Genomic DNA, 15,035 nt, shown 5'->3' on the forward strand with positions numbered 1-15,035 from the left:
CTGTTGTACACCACCAACCAGCATTCCCACGTGGACTCGCCTGAACTCATCCCCCTGATTGTTTTCACCTGCGCCCTTGTTTCCCTACTTACCTATATAGGCTGAGGGTTCTTTTCATTGAGCAGAGCAACCTACTGAGCACAGCTCAGGCACCAAACTAAAAGACACAGGGCTGGAGGGAAAGCAGGCTACTAGAGACGGCCAGTGGCGGTTCTAGACCATTTAAGGAGGGGGGTGATGACAGTGTTTTATCCGCAGTGACAGATGCAACTCGCAAGGGGGGGCAGCAATTGTATCAGGGTGGCTGTGGCTCCCCCTGGCCAGTGGCCACCCCTTGGTGTCACCACTGGTCATCTCACCTGTATTACTAACCATATTTGTGGTGCTATGGGTGGGTTTAAAAATCAGTAACTCCGGCTATATGCCTTTAAGCAGACTTCCTACAGAAAACTACCATACCCAGAGTGTACAAAATGACGAAAGTCTGTGTGACATGAACGCACCCCATGTAAACACAACAGTGATGCATTCTGAGTAGTTCTCTGCAGGAAGTCTGCTTACAGGCATGTAGCCCGAGTTCAAAAGGGGTGAGATTAAAGAGTTTACTTTCCATGTATCAATAATTATCAATATTCTTTAAATACTGAACACTTTAACATTTTTCGTATTCAATCTTACTTTATACTATAACGGAGATGAGAAGGCAGCGCCACCCCGCTTAATTAAGTATGCGGGCATCTCCACTAGGGCTGCTAGGAGGTTGTCCCGAGGCTGTGTAAAGTTCATTATCAATAATTATTGTAAGTTCATTGTGTTCTGTGTTGTTGTACAGTTGTTTTGTTTGTTTCCCCCGTTCTGCATGTTTATTCCCCCCCTCCCCCGTGTTTGGGTGTTTGGGCTTTGGGTGGCCCCTGTGCTTCGCCTGCCTCTTCGGCAGTTCTTAAAACTGCCTTTGTTAAGGCGAAGCGTAAGAGCATGTTTACCTCAATGTGGTGTCTGACTCCTTGTGTGGACCCACAAGGGTTGGTAGCATTCCTAAACTGTTACAATACTTAATTAATATACCTTTATTTATGTTGCGCATGTTTGCACAGATTTACCATAAAAGTAAAACAGAAAATTGCACGATAAAAAAAGTGCACACAATGTCCAATGCCTCAACCTTTCAGGTCCCATAAGGTTAAAAGGAAACTGGTCATGTATTATTTGAAGGGCTCAAAATGTGAGAAGTGCCACAGACTACTGCATTGCCAAGGGATTCAGTGGAGCCCAGTGGGCAGCTTCTCGGTCTGTGTACTTCCATTCATCGTTTTTAGTTTCTGAATCGTAAATCAGAAAACGACTTGTTTTTCTATTTCTGACTATAACCACAGACTGTAAAAAACAAGAATCAAGTAGTTTTCCGTTTTTCTATTATTAAAATATCAAATAAAAGGGCGGATTTAGGCTAGTTTCCCCATTTTTCATATTGCTTTTTGCAACAAAATCATACAAATCGAATAATCAGTAATAATATATGGGGGGGTGGGGGTCCCCGGGGGAAAAGCAAGGGCCCCCCAATTTAATCCCACACAAAGCAGCCTTCTAAAGAACTCCTGGGACTACGCCACCTTAAAGTTTATTATGGTGAGGAGAAGGAAGCCTCACGTCACCCCTTACGATCCCCCACGCAGGTTCTGACTACCATGCAGTCACCCAGAGAGCCACCATGGACAAACATAAAATACACAATGTTTATTCAGCTTCCACATTGAGACCAGATCCACATTTACCTTACTTAGAAATAAAAAAAAACAATACTTAAACACTCCACAAAAATACAAAACAAAATAGTTAACTTATTAAAACACTCCCTTTTCCTTACAATAATGAGACTCAAGGCAGACAACTAAAAAGATCCCATTTCCATTCAGACCCCTCCCCTTTCTCTCCAATAAGAGTCCTTTACACTGTCCTTCCTTCGCCCCCTCCAAGGCTTCCTTTAGATTCCACTGTCCACATAAAGAATCCATCACCTTCCACCAACGCAGAGCAGTTCAGGCACAGCGCTCTCAGGGCCACAAATACATCCAACACTTCTTCCACACCTCCATCTTCCAACAGCCCGATACTACGACATGCACGACAGTAGATCTCTACTGGTGAGTGGTATATTAGTGCTTTTCATTGTGTCAGTTGGTCTCAACTGGTATTAAATGGTTTGAACTATGCCCTACTAGCCAGTATATCTCTGCTGGGTAGGTTCATTTCATTAGAGTCCAAATATAGACAGTAGTTACTGATTAAACTGATTATTTTTACAGAATAATACATTTATATATATAAAGCTGGTCACCATTATAAAATACAAACAAATTAACTATTTTACAATTAATTTACAGTAGATTGATTAATCAGTGATCAGGCTGCAGAATTGTATCTTTTTAATATCACAATATAATATTTACCGATACAATTATTACAATTTTAAATGCAGACTTTCGCTTAAGTCTATGAGTGGTTAACATAAAAAACGTAATGGTGATATGAAAGGCCCTGTATCAAATAAAGATACATTTTATATATTTCTAAATACATTTTAACAGGAACAAAAAAGAAAAGGCCATCAGCTACAGATGCAAACAATGTCAACCATATTGGCAATGAAAAAGAAGGCAAGGAAAAGAAATCCTCTGTTCAGCGAACCCAAAAGAACAAAAAAACATGCACAGGAAATTGAATCCAGCAACCCTGACAACTCAGACGAACATGTTGTACCCTCCAAACTGTTTAGACAAATGAAAGAGAAAGTTAATGTAACAGAAAAAAAAACACAAAATCTTAACGATAAAAACGAGGAATATGGATGAAGAAATGTTGAGAAAAGAAAATCAGACACTGACTGATGAAAACAGAACCCCGAGAGACCTCAACATTAAGTTACAGAGCAACTTGATCAGCAGACTTTTAAGAAGTAAGGATTATTTTAATGTTTACAGTTGAACCCTTTTACAACACACTCAGTTCCCCATGAAAACAAACTTAAAATGTATTCTTGTTTGTAGTAGTCATACTTGACTACATCAGTGAACAAAATGTACTTACATGTATTACTCAACATTCAATAAAGTACTTGTACATATGCTGGAGTGTATTTACATTTACTTGGTCCCAGGTTTGTTTTCTAGTCATGCATGTTGTTCATTGTTTTTTCCAGAGACAGAGCCTGAACATCCTATTGCTGTCCTTGATTGTTCAGCTCCAAAGGACTTGCAACAGTTATGAGGCTTTGATGGAAAAGTAAGCTGAGCTTTACACTATGTTGAAATAGAAAAAAATATACAATTTGATTCATAATTAAACCGTAATATACACAAATAAACCAGAATTGTTTTTTCTACCAAGATAATATGACAAATCTGTTTATATTATGGAACAAACTTGTATTATTTTAATGTTAAAATTCTGAAGTTCTTTTTCAAAATAAATGTTGTCCCTCTCAATGACTATGTTAAAGGTTTGCATTGGAGAAGGCATTTGGTTGCCTGAAGAAAAATGAAGATGGATCTCTAAGGCAAGAAAATATTCAACTTTTTGTAAAGAGCTTGCAGTAGCAGTCGGGTTCAGAAGTGCTAAAGGACAGGCGCACAGAGGGCAAAATCTGCAATAGATGGGAGCAGTGGCAAAACCACCTCTTACTCCAGTGAAATATCAGGCTGTAAAGAGTAAGTGTTTAGCCAACTACAAGCATTCTTAAATTGTCTGTGGTGTCAGATGTTTATAGATTAATTAGATGTCAATGACCATGAAATATATTTTAATGTAACTATATATGCATAGTGCATGTGTAACATATTGGAAATATCTGTATATAAATGCCACTTATCTGTAACAGAACAATGTGTGTGTAACATATTATATATTACATAGGCATACAATTTGGAAAATAATGTGACAAGGCCCATTGCATCAGAAAAAAATACAGTTCCACCAAAGACTCAGTCAACTGCAGTGCCCAGCACCACAGGAATTGCTGTTGTGCTGTGAGAATTGGATAACCCTGCAAATGTAAGCTCTCCCTGCCTGGGCGGTGCTCAGCCAGAATATAATGTTTATATATTAAATATTGTGACTAAGTTTTCTTTTTGTTTGTTTGTTTTTCTCCCTAGATTGCTTTCACCAGTGGCTAACAGAGAAATGCATTGTTGAGGACAAGCTAAAAAAAAAGACACAGTAAAACAGGGCAATACATATCTGAAAAAATCATGGCTATTGTACGAGGATCAAGAAAAGGAATGATGACCACCCAAAGTCATGCACTATAATTTTACTGAACAAACTTGGCAGACGTAAAGTAACGTGATTAAAACTGTTATTTATATATACCACCCCAATTCCGAAAAAGTTGGGACAGCATGGAAAATGCAAAACAACAAACAAAAAGAGTCATTTAAAAAATTCAATACACCCTGTACTATATTTAAAAAACACATTATTAACATATTATTTGATGTTTTACTTTGTGAATTTAATTTATTTTTGAAAATATACACTCATTTCAAATCTGATTACAGCAACACAGTCGCTGTAACAGTGTGCACAGTGCGTGTGTGTGCAGAGCTGTAACACTGTGCACAGTGCGTGTGTGTGCAGAGCTGTAACAGTGTGCACAGTGCGTGTGTGTGCAGAGCTGTTACAGTGTGCACAGTGCATGTGTGTGCAGAGCTGTAACAGTATGCACAGTGCGTGTGTGTGCACAGCTGTAACAGTGTGCACAGTGCGTGTGTGTTCAGAGCTGTAACATTGTACACAGTGCGTGTGTGTGCAGAGCTGTAACATAGTACACAGTGCGTGTGTGTGCGGATCTGTAACAGTGTGCACAGAGCGTGTGTGTGCAGAGCTGTAACAGTGTGCACAGTGCGTGTGTGTGCGGAGCTGTAACAGTGTGCACAGTGCGTGTGTGTGCGGAGCTGTAACAGTGTGCACAGAGCGTGTGTGTGCAGAGCTGTAACAGTGTGCACAGTGCGTGTGTGTGCAGAGCTGTAACAGTGTGCACAGTGCGTGTGTGTTCAGAGCTGTAACATTGTGCACTATGCGTATGTGTTCAGAGCTGAAACATTGTACACAGTGCGTGTGTGTGCAGAGCTGTACCATTGTACACAGTGCGTGTGTGTGCAGAGCTGTAACATTGTACACAGTGCGTGTGTGTGCGGAGCTGTAACAGTGTGCACAGTGCGTGTGTGTGCAGAGCTGTAACAGTGTGCACTGTGCGTGTGTGTGCAGAGCTGTAACATTGTACACAGTGCGTGTGGGTGTGCAGAGCTGTAACATTGTACACAGTGCGTGTGTGTGCAGAGCTGTAACAGTGTGCACAGTGCGTGTGTGTGCAGAGCTGTACCATTGTACACAGTGCGTGTGTGTGTGCAGAGCTGTAACATTGTACACAGTGCGTGTGTGTGCAGAGCTGTAACAGTGTGCACAGAGCGTGTGTGTGCAGAGCTGTAACATTGTACACAGTGCGTGTGTGTGCAGAGCTGTAACATTGTACACAGTGCGTGTGGGTGTGCAGAGCTGTAACAGTGTGCACAGTGCGTGTGTGTGCGGAGCTGTAACAGTGTGCACTGTGCCTGTGTGTGCGGAACTGTAACAGTGAGCACAGTGCGTGTGTGTTCAGAGCTGTAACATTGTACACAGTGCGTGTGTGTGCAGAGCTGTAACATTGAACACAGTGCGTGTGTGTGCGGAGCTGTAACATTGAACACAGTGCGTGTGTGTGCGGAGCTGTAACATTGAACACAGTGCGTGTGTGTGCGGAGCTGTAACATTGTACACAGTGCGTGTGTGTGCGGAGCTGTAACAGTGTGCACAGTGCGTGTGTGTGCAGAGCTGTAACAGTGTGCACAGTGCGTGTGTGTGCAGAGTTGTAACAGTGTGCACAGTGCGTGTGTGTTCAGAGCTGTAACAGTGTGCACAGTGAGTGTGTGTGCAGAGCTGTAACAGTGTGCACTGTGCATGTGTGTTCAGAGCTGTAACATTGTACACAGTGCGTGTGTGTGCAGAGCTGTAACAGTCTGCACAGTGCGTGTGTGTGCAGAGCTGTAACAGTGTGCACAGTGCGTGTGTGTTCAGAGCTGTAACATTGTGCACTGTGCATGTGTGTTCAGAGCTGTAACAGTGTGCACAGTGCGTGTGTGTTCAGAGCTGTAACAGTGTGCACTGTGCGTGTGTGTGCAGAGCTGTAACAGTGTGCACTGTGCGTGTGTGTTCAGAGCTGTAACATTGTACCCAGTGCGTGTGTGTGCAGAGCTGTAACATTGTACACAGTGCGTGTGTGTGAAAAGCTGTACCATTGATCACAGTGCGTGTGTGTGTGCAGAGCTGTAACATTGTACACAATGCGTGTGTGTGCAGAACTGTAACAGTGTGCACTGTGCGTGTGTGTTCAGAGCTGTAACATTGTACACAGTGCGTGTGTGTGCAGAGCTGTACCATTGTACACAGTGCGTGTGTGTGTGCAGAGCTGTAACATTGTACACAGTGCGTGTGTGTGCAGAGCTGTACCATTGTACACAGTGCGTGTGTGTGTGCAGAGCTGTAACATTGTACACAGTGCGTGTGTGTGCGGAGCTGTAACAGTATGCACAGTGCGTGTGTGTGCAGAGCTGTAACATTGTACACAGTGCGTGTGTGTGCAGAGCTCTAACAGTGTGCACTGTGCGTGTGTGTGCGGAGCTGTCACAGTGTGCACAGTGCGTGTGTGTGCGGGGCTGTAACAGTGTGCACAGTGCGTGTGTGTGCGGAGCTGTAACATTGTACACAGTGCGTGTGTGTGCGGAGCTGTAACAGTGTGCACAGTGCGTGTGTGTGCAGAGCTGTAACAGTGTGCACAATGCGTGTGTGTGCAGAGCTGTAACAGTGTGCACAGCGCATGTGTGTGCGGAGCTGTAACATTGTACACAGTGCGTGTGTGTGCGGAACTGTAACATTGTACACAGTGCGTGTGTGTGCAGATCTGTAACAGTGTGCACAGTGCGTGTGTGTGCAGAGCTGTTACAGTGTGCACAGTGCATGTGTGTGAGGAGCTGTAACAGTATGCACAGTGCGTGTGTGTGTAGATCTGTAACAGTGTGCACAGTGCGTGTGTGTGCAGAGCTGTAACAGTGTGCACAGAGCGTGTGTGTGCAGAGCTGTAACATTGTACACAGTGCGTGTGTGTGCAGAGCTGTAACATTGTACACAGTGCGTGTGGGTGTGCAGAGCTGTAACAGTGTGCACAGTGCGTGTGTGTGCGGAGCTGTAACAGTGTGCACTGTGCCTGTGTGTGCGGAGCTGTAACAGTGAGCACAGTGCGTGTGTGTTCAGAGCTGTAACATTGTACACAGTGCGTGTGTGTGCAGAGCTGTAACATTGAACACAGTACGTGTGTGTGCGGAGCTGTAACATTGAACACAGTGCGTGTGTGTGCATAGCTGTAACATTGAACACAGTGCGTGTGTGTGCGGAGCTGTAACATTGTACACAGTGCGTGTTTGTGCGGAGCTGTAACAGTGTGCACAGTGCGTGTGTGTGCAGAGCTGTAACAGTGTGCACAGTGCGTGTGTGTGCAGAGTTGTAACAGTGTGCACAGTGCGTGTGTGTTCAGAGCTGTAACAGTGTGCACAGTGAGTGTGTGTGCAGAGCTGTAACAGTGTGCACTGTGCATGTGTGTTCAGAGCTGTAACATTGTACAAAGTGCGTGTGTGTGCAGAGCTGTAACATTGTACACAGTGCGTGTGTGTGCAGAGCTGTAACAGTCTGCACAGTGCGTGTGTGTGCAGAGCTGTAACAGTGTGCACAGTGCGTGTGTGTTCAGAGCTGTAACATTGTGCACTGTGCATGTGTGTTCAGAGCTGTAACAGTGTGCACAGTGCGTGTGTGTTCAGAGCTGTAACAGTGTGCACTGTGCGTGTGTGTGCAGAGCTGTAACAGTGTGCACTGTGCGTGTGTGTTCAGAGCTGTAACATTGTACCCAGTGCGTGTGTGTGCAGAGCTGTAACATTGTACACAGTGCGTGTGTGTGAAAAGCTGTACCATTGATCACAGTGTGTGTGTGTGTGCAGAGCTGTAACATTGTACACAATGCGTGTGTGTGCAGAGCTGTAACAGTGTGCACTGTGCGTGTGTGTTCAGAGCTGTAACATTGTACACAGTGCGTGTGTGTGCAGAGCTGTACCATTGTACACAGTGCGTGTGTGTGTGCAGAGCTGTAACATTGTACACAGTGCGTGTGTGTGCGGAGCTGTAACAGTGTGCACTGTGCATGTGTGTTCAGAGCTGTAACATTGTACAAAGTGCGTGTGTGTGCAGAGCTGTAACATTGTACACAGTGCGTGTGTGTGCAGAGCTGTAACAGTCTGCACAGTGCGTGTGTGTGCAGAGCTGTAACAGTGTGCACAGTGCGTGTGTGTTCAGAGCTGTAACATTGTGCACTGTGCATGTGTGTTCAGAGCTGTAACAGTGTGCACAGTGCGTGTGTGTTCAGAGCTGTAACAGTGTGCACTGTGCGTGTGTGTGCAGAGCTGTAACAGTGTGCACTGTGCGTGTGTGTTCAGAGCTGTAACATTGTACCCAGTGCGTGTGTGTGCAGAGCTGTAACATTGTACACAGTGCGTGTGTGTGAAAAGCTGTACCATTGATCACAGTGCGTGTGTGTGTGCAGAGCTGTAACATTGTACACAATGCGTGTGTGTGCAGAGCTGTAACAGTGTGCACTGTGCGTGTGTGTTCAGAGCTGTAACATTGTACACAGTGCGTGTGTGTGCAGAGCTGTACCATTGTACACAGTGCGTGTGTGTGTGCAGAGCTGTAACATTGTACACAGTGCGTGTGTGTGCGGAGCTGTAACAGTGTGCACAGTGCGTGTGTGTGCAGAGCTGTAACAGTGTGCACAGTGCGTGTGTGTGCGGAACTGTAACATTGTACATAGTGCGTGTGTGTGCAGAGCTGTAACAGTATGCACAGTGCGTGTGTGTGCAGAGCTGTAACATTGTACACAGTGCGTGTGTGTGCAGAGCTCTAACAGTGTGCACTGTGCGTGTGTGTGCGGAGCTGTCACAGTGTGCACAGTGCGTGTGTGTGCGGGGCTGTAACAGTGTGCACAGTGCGTGTGTGTGCGGAGCTGTAACATTGTACACAGTGCGTGTGTGTGCGGAGCTGTAACAGTGTGCACAGTGCGTGTGTGTGTGCAGAGCTGTAACAGTGTGCACAATGCGTGTGTGTGCAGAGCTGTAACAGTGTGCACAGCGCATGTGTGTGCGGAGCTGTAACATTGTACACAGTGCGTGTGTGTGCGGAACTGTAACATTGTACACAGTGCGTGTGTGTGCAGATCTGTAACAGTGTGCACAGTGCGTGTGTGTGCAGAGCTGTTACAGTGTGCACAGTGCATGTGTGTGAGGAGCTGTAACAGTATGCACAGTGCGTGTGTGTGCGGAGCTGTAACAGTGTGCACAGTGCGTGTGTGTGCAGAGCTGTAACAGTGTGCACAGTGCGTGTGTGTGCGGAACTGTAACATTGTACATAGTGCGTGTGTGTGCAGAGCTGTAACAGTATGCACAGTGCGTGTGTGTGCAGAGCTGTAACATTGTACACAGTGCGTGTGTGTGCAGAGCTCTAACAGTGTGCACTGTGCGTGTGTGTGCGGAGCTGTCACAGTGTGCACAGTGCGTGTGTGTGCGGGGCTGTAACAGTGTGCACAGTGCGTGTGTGTGCGGAGCTGTAACATTGTACACAGTGCGTGTGTGTGCGGAGCTGTAACAGTGTGCACAGTGCGTGTGTGTGCAGAGCTGTAACAGTGTGCACAATGCGTGTGTGTGCAGAGCTGTAACAGTGTGCACAGCGCATGTGTGTGCGGAGCTGTAACATTGTACACAGTGCGTGTGTGTGCGGAACTGTAACATTGTACACAGTGCGTGTGTGTGCAGATCTGTAACAGTGTGCACAGTGCGTGTGTGTGCAGAGCTGTTACAGTGTGCACAGTGCATGTGTGTGAGGAGCTGTAACAGTATGCACAGTGCGTGTGTGTGTAGATCTGTAACAGATCAGGGTCTGCTCTACAGCTTGGGTTGGTGCCTGGATCATGTCCTTGCCAGCTGGGGCCAGCGGGAGTCCACAGGTGGTGGCGCACAATCAGCCAAGCAGTGCCCAGGGCTGAGGGAGGGGTCAGCATTACATTTCTGAGCTCACTGCGCTTCAGCACCACCGTGTGTCTGACCAGGCGCTTGAGCCAGGGCCTGGACAACGCTGCCAGTCCTCCAACCGGCTCTATGGGTTTTCTTGCCTGGGCTCTGAGCCCACTGTGGTGAACAATAGTAGGATGGCTGAAGGCGCACATCTTGGAGGACATGTGTGGCACATCCTCATCCCTCGATTAGCACAGGGGGGTTACAGCAATGTGCCAAACTGAAAATTGGTGAGAAAATTTCAAAATCGGTGAAGAAAAATGTGGTCAACATGGAGCAATTAATACATCAATGTTTCAATAAATACATTCTGAAATCAAATAAATACATGGAAATGAATTCAATAATTTGTTTATTCCCATTTTGTATTATTTTGGCATGGATAATCCTCCGTATTGAATAACTTTGTGTGTTTCAATAAATGTTATAACTAAATGTTGCATTTGTTTTTATATAAACACTGTATAAGCCAGTGGCGACACCCTACAACACATTTTGTGTGCTTCCAGTCTCAACAGTGGGATTTCTATGATGGGATTAAGCAAAAGAAGAATACGGTCAGTGAAGAAAGTGTTGCTACAACAATTAATGCGACAAGTTCTTACACCAGGAGTAACTGTGGGACATGTAATGTGTATCAGAGAAAGTGTGACTTCAGTGGACATTACAGAGTTAAAACTGTCTATTGATAAGTTTGTGCTCTGTATTAAGTTCAATGTGTGGATCAGCAAACTAAATAGTATGTTTTTTTCTTTCATTGTATTAAATAAAAAAAAAAAAAATGAAAATGTTCTCTGATCCAGGAATAGGAGACATTGTTCTGCTGTTCTCAAAGCCTACGAGTCTCATAATGTTTTCTGTTCTTTTCCTGCAACTGCCTGACGGTGACACAATTGACATGTACATCTTAAAATGTTTGTTTCATAGAAACCTGGAGTAATTGTAAACCTGAATTACAGTTCTCAATTAGTGTATTTGATAGAAAAAGCTTTACCCATGTAAGTTTTATATTTATTTCAATATGTTGAATAAAAGAAGTAGCCCCACATAATTTTTTTAACTGTCCACAGGTGATACTCTTGATTGAGGTTCGTCCAGAGACAAACACTGTCTCTGCACATTGGTATGGCACTAGTCAACTGTTTTAGTTTTTACTACAGTGTATTTAACACAACTTTATATTGAAGAAAAGAAATGCAGATTTTCTTGCTGCACAAAAATAAATAAATAAATATAAAACATGTCATGTCTGTCACTGTTTTATCTCATACATCACACAATTCACAAGCTCACAGCCTGAGGTCAACATCACCGAAATACAAACCCTCACAGTCCCCACCAACAGTCCCCAGCAATCAGCCACTTAACATTCCTCGGCACCTCAAACTCCCATTGGACCAGCACTCTCCTTCACTGCTCTCTGCTCCCCTCTGCTACACATATAAACCCCTCTGTGAGTACTGTTCACTGCTAAGTCTTGTCTTTGGTCCTGTTGCATTTCCAAGTATTCCCTTTGTTATTGAGTGCCTGTTAATGACTTCCATGTGACCTTGACTATGAATTCCTAGATTCTCCCTATCAGCCTGTTCTTGTGATCGTTTGACTCCCTGCTTGCTTTATAACACAACTTCTGGGTTCTCCTGGATGTTACTGTTTGCCGGCATTGACCCCAGCCTGTTCCTGACTACCTCTCACTCCACACCTGCGTTCCCCTCCACGGCAGTACTATATTACAATGTCATTAAAAGATGCAAATAAATCATATAAAACATATAGGCTTAATATCTACACATTGTTGGAGGCTATTCTACTACCACTGACTAGTCATTAAATCAGAACGTGCAACAGTTAACTCCCAAAATTCTTGCTCTGTTTGATATTCTAGTTTAAAACGCTGCAATTCAAAATCAATTATTTTAAGGTGACATTGTTTTTATGTTGGGAAATATTGGTAAGAAAGTCAAAACTGAAATATGTTGCTTGTGTAAGTATTCAACCTCCACACATTGATATTTGGTAGAGCCACCTTTTGCTGCAATAATGGCTTTAAGTCTTTTACGGTAGGTATGTTCCAGCTTTGCACACAGTGTCAGTGATTTTGAAAGTTTAGTTTCCTCGCAAGCTTCAATTTTTTAGCACACTGAAGCAGGTTCTCTTTGCAGTATTTCACTGTATTTTGCACCATCCCATTCTTCCTTCAGTTTTAACAAGATGCCCAGACCCTGCTGATGAGAAGCATCCCCACCATTGGTGGTCTGGAGGGGATGTATGGAGAGACAAGTGACTGAAGGTAGCTTGGTGCAGTGTGGTCAAGACAGCGGTAGATGAGGGTCAAAGTCTTGAACAACAGTACTTGGAAGAAATGAGGGAAATTATTTATAGGCCACTAACTCAAATATTCCAAATGACACTTAGAACAGAGGATGTGCCAACTGACTGGAAGACAGCAAATGTCATACCAATCCACAAGAAAGGGGACAAAACTGAGCCAGGAAATTACAGACCAATCAGTCTCACCTGCATTACTTGGAGATATAACTGCACAACTGCATTACACCATCCATATTCTTGGAGATACTCAACACAGGTTTAGACGAAGCAGATCATGACTTACTAGTCTATTAGAATTGTTTGAACATGCAACTGCAGCTGTAGATCATGTGAAAGCATATGATATGATACACTTAGATTTTCAAAAAGCTTGATAAGGTTCCACACCAAAGACTGATCCTCAAATTGGAAGCTGTAGGCATTCAGGATAATGTAAGTAGATGGATTATGAACTGGTTTATGTATAAGAAACAGAGGGTGTTGATTAGAGGAGTTGCTTCTAACTGCAGTGAGGTTGTTAGTGGAGTTCCACAGGGATCAGTATTGGGGCCTTTGCTTTCTTTAATCTAGTTAATGATCTGGACTCTGGGATAGTTAGAAAACTTGTCAAATTTGCAGATGATACTTAAGTAGGTGGCTCAATAGATACTATCTGCTATATCTAGTGAAGTAATCTAGCTAATTAAACAATTAGAGCAATTAAGTAATTGAGGACTTGGTTATAACGAAAACCAGCATACACATGGCCTTCCAGGAATTGAGGTTGAGACCACTGCTCTAGAGGAATAGAATAATTCTTAGATTTTCTTTTCTCATTTTAATTTACTCTATTTTAATTAAAGTTGCAACACTAATGAGACACATCTATGGAAGGAAGGAATAATGGGAGCTCTGTTTCGTATGTATATTTTATTATTTGTTTCCATAAAAGCTTATGCGGTGTTTGGGGCCCTGATTAGAGGAAGTGCTCTGTAGCCCGAGATCAGACTGACACCAGTTGTTTTGCAGGAGAACATTGCGATTTCATGTGGGTCTCGAGCTTCAATAATCCTGCTTCAGTCTTCAAAGAACCGTTTTAATTTGGTGTGTAACAGACAATGTGAAGACAAAACCTTGAAATAATCACATGGACTGTAATTTTGAGATTAAAAAAATATAACTGTGAAGCCCATTTAAAGTATCTGGTCATGGTGAGTTAAGACCCGAATGGTATTTGAATTGAAAAAGCATTATTCATATTGGATTGGAATGGCTGTTTAAGTTTTTTTTTTTTAAAACCATTGCATAGACAAAGGTTGCAACAGTGTACATTTCTCCAATAATACAGTAAGCAAGGGATCTGAGAGAACTATTGCTACACTTCTCTGCATTTCCCCAGATAGACGCTGTTACTTTTGTATGCTAATGTGTAATTAATACATTCCTGCTTGCCTCAAGTTCTGCTTGGCAAATACTTGCGACGAGCTTTTCCATGCTCAGATATTTGTTGCAATTTATAAAACAAAAGCTCGCTCTCTCTCTCTTTAACTTTGTTCTTCACAGCGTTCTATGTTCTGCACGTTCCTGATGTATGGCTTCCACTTCCTGGTGTGGTTCTTCTGTGTGAAGGGGATCAGGGACACACAGTGTGGGTTCAAGATTTTCATCCGAGAGGCAGCTTTACAGACTTTCTCCAGTCTGCATGTGGAGCGCTGGTATGTGTTTTATAGTGCAGAAATCTGCAAAGGTCAGCACAATTTCAGGGACTGTTGCACACAGACCGCACCTCGGGATGATGACGGTCTCAACTGGCCATAAGAGGAGTTCCACCAAACATTTCAGCCTTGAACACGATGGAACACCAGTGGAATGTCAGCAAACACATATTAATGTTTTAATTTACAATATCCCAAACCAACTAAAACAAATAGTTTGTAGTACCAGCTTTTAGCAAAGTTAGAAATTCACTTCTGTGTGAGATGCACAATACAAATCCCTCTCACCAGGATCCTTGATTGTCTGGTATGTGGTTCTACAACATAAGTTTATATTGGGCCAATGAAATCAGTCTGTCTGTCTCTTTGTCTGGCCATCCTGATTAGCAGCGAGCTGATGGCGTTCAGCAGTTATTTGTTGGTACAGCAGGGGCAGCTCTTTTCTGGAGTCTTTGTAATAGAGAGTGAGGATGCTATTTTAGCAGAGCCTGAGGTGTCCCTAGAGAGCCTCATCTTCCAGATGGACAGGACCTAAGAGAATTGCCCATCAAGTATCAGGAGTTTTAATTTAGTCCTAACTGGCAGCCCAGCTAATACACTGACTTAACTCGAACGCTTTGGGTGCATTTTCTGCATGGTGACTGCCCTCTTCAGAGGCTGAGAATGAGTTTGTAAAGAGAAATGCAAACAGCAGTGGGAACCATTTTGCAGTAGGGCCAGCTGTAGCATGGCTTATTTCAAGTTTAAAGCAGGAGCTCAGCTTCCCCACAAAATAGCGAGACACTTGTTGTATTGAGGAGGGTTACAGATG

Source organism: Amia ocellicauda, chromosome 15 (genome assembly GCF_036373705.1).
Source record: "Amia ocellicauda isolate fAmiCal2 chromosome 15, fAmiCal2.hap1, whole genome shotgun sequence".
Lineage (NCBI taxonomy): Eukaryota > Metazoa > Chordata > Actinopteri > Amiiformes > Amiidae > Amia > Amia ocellicauda.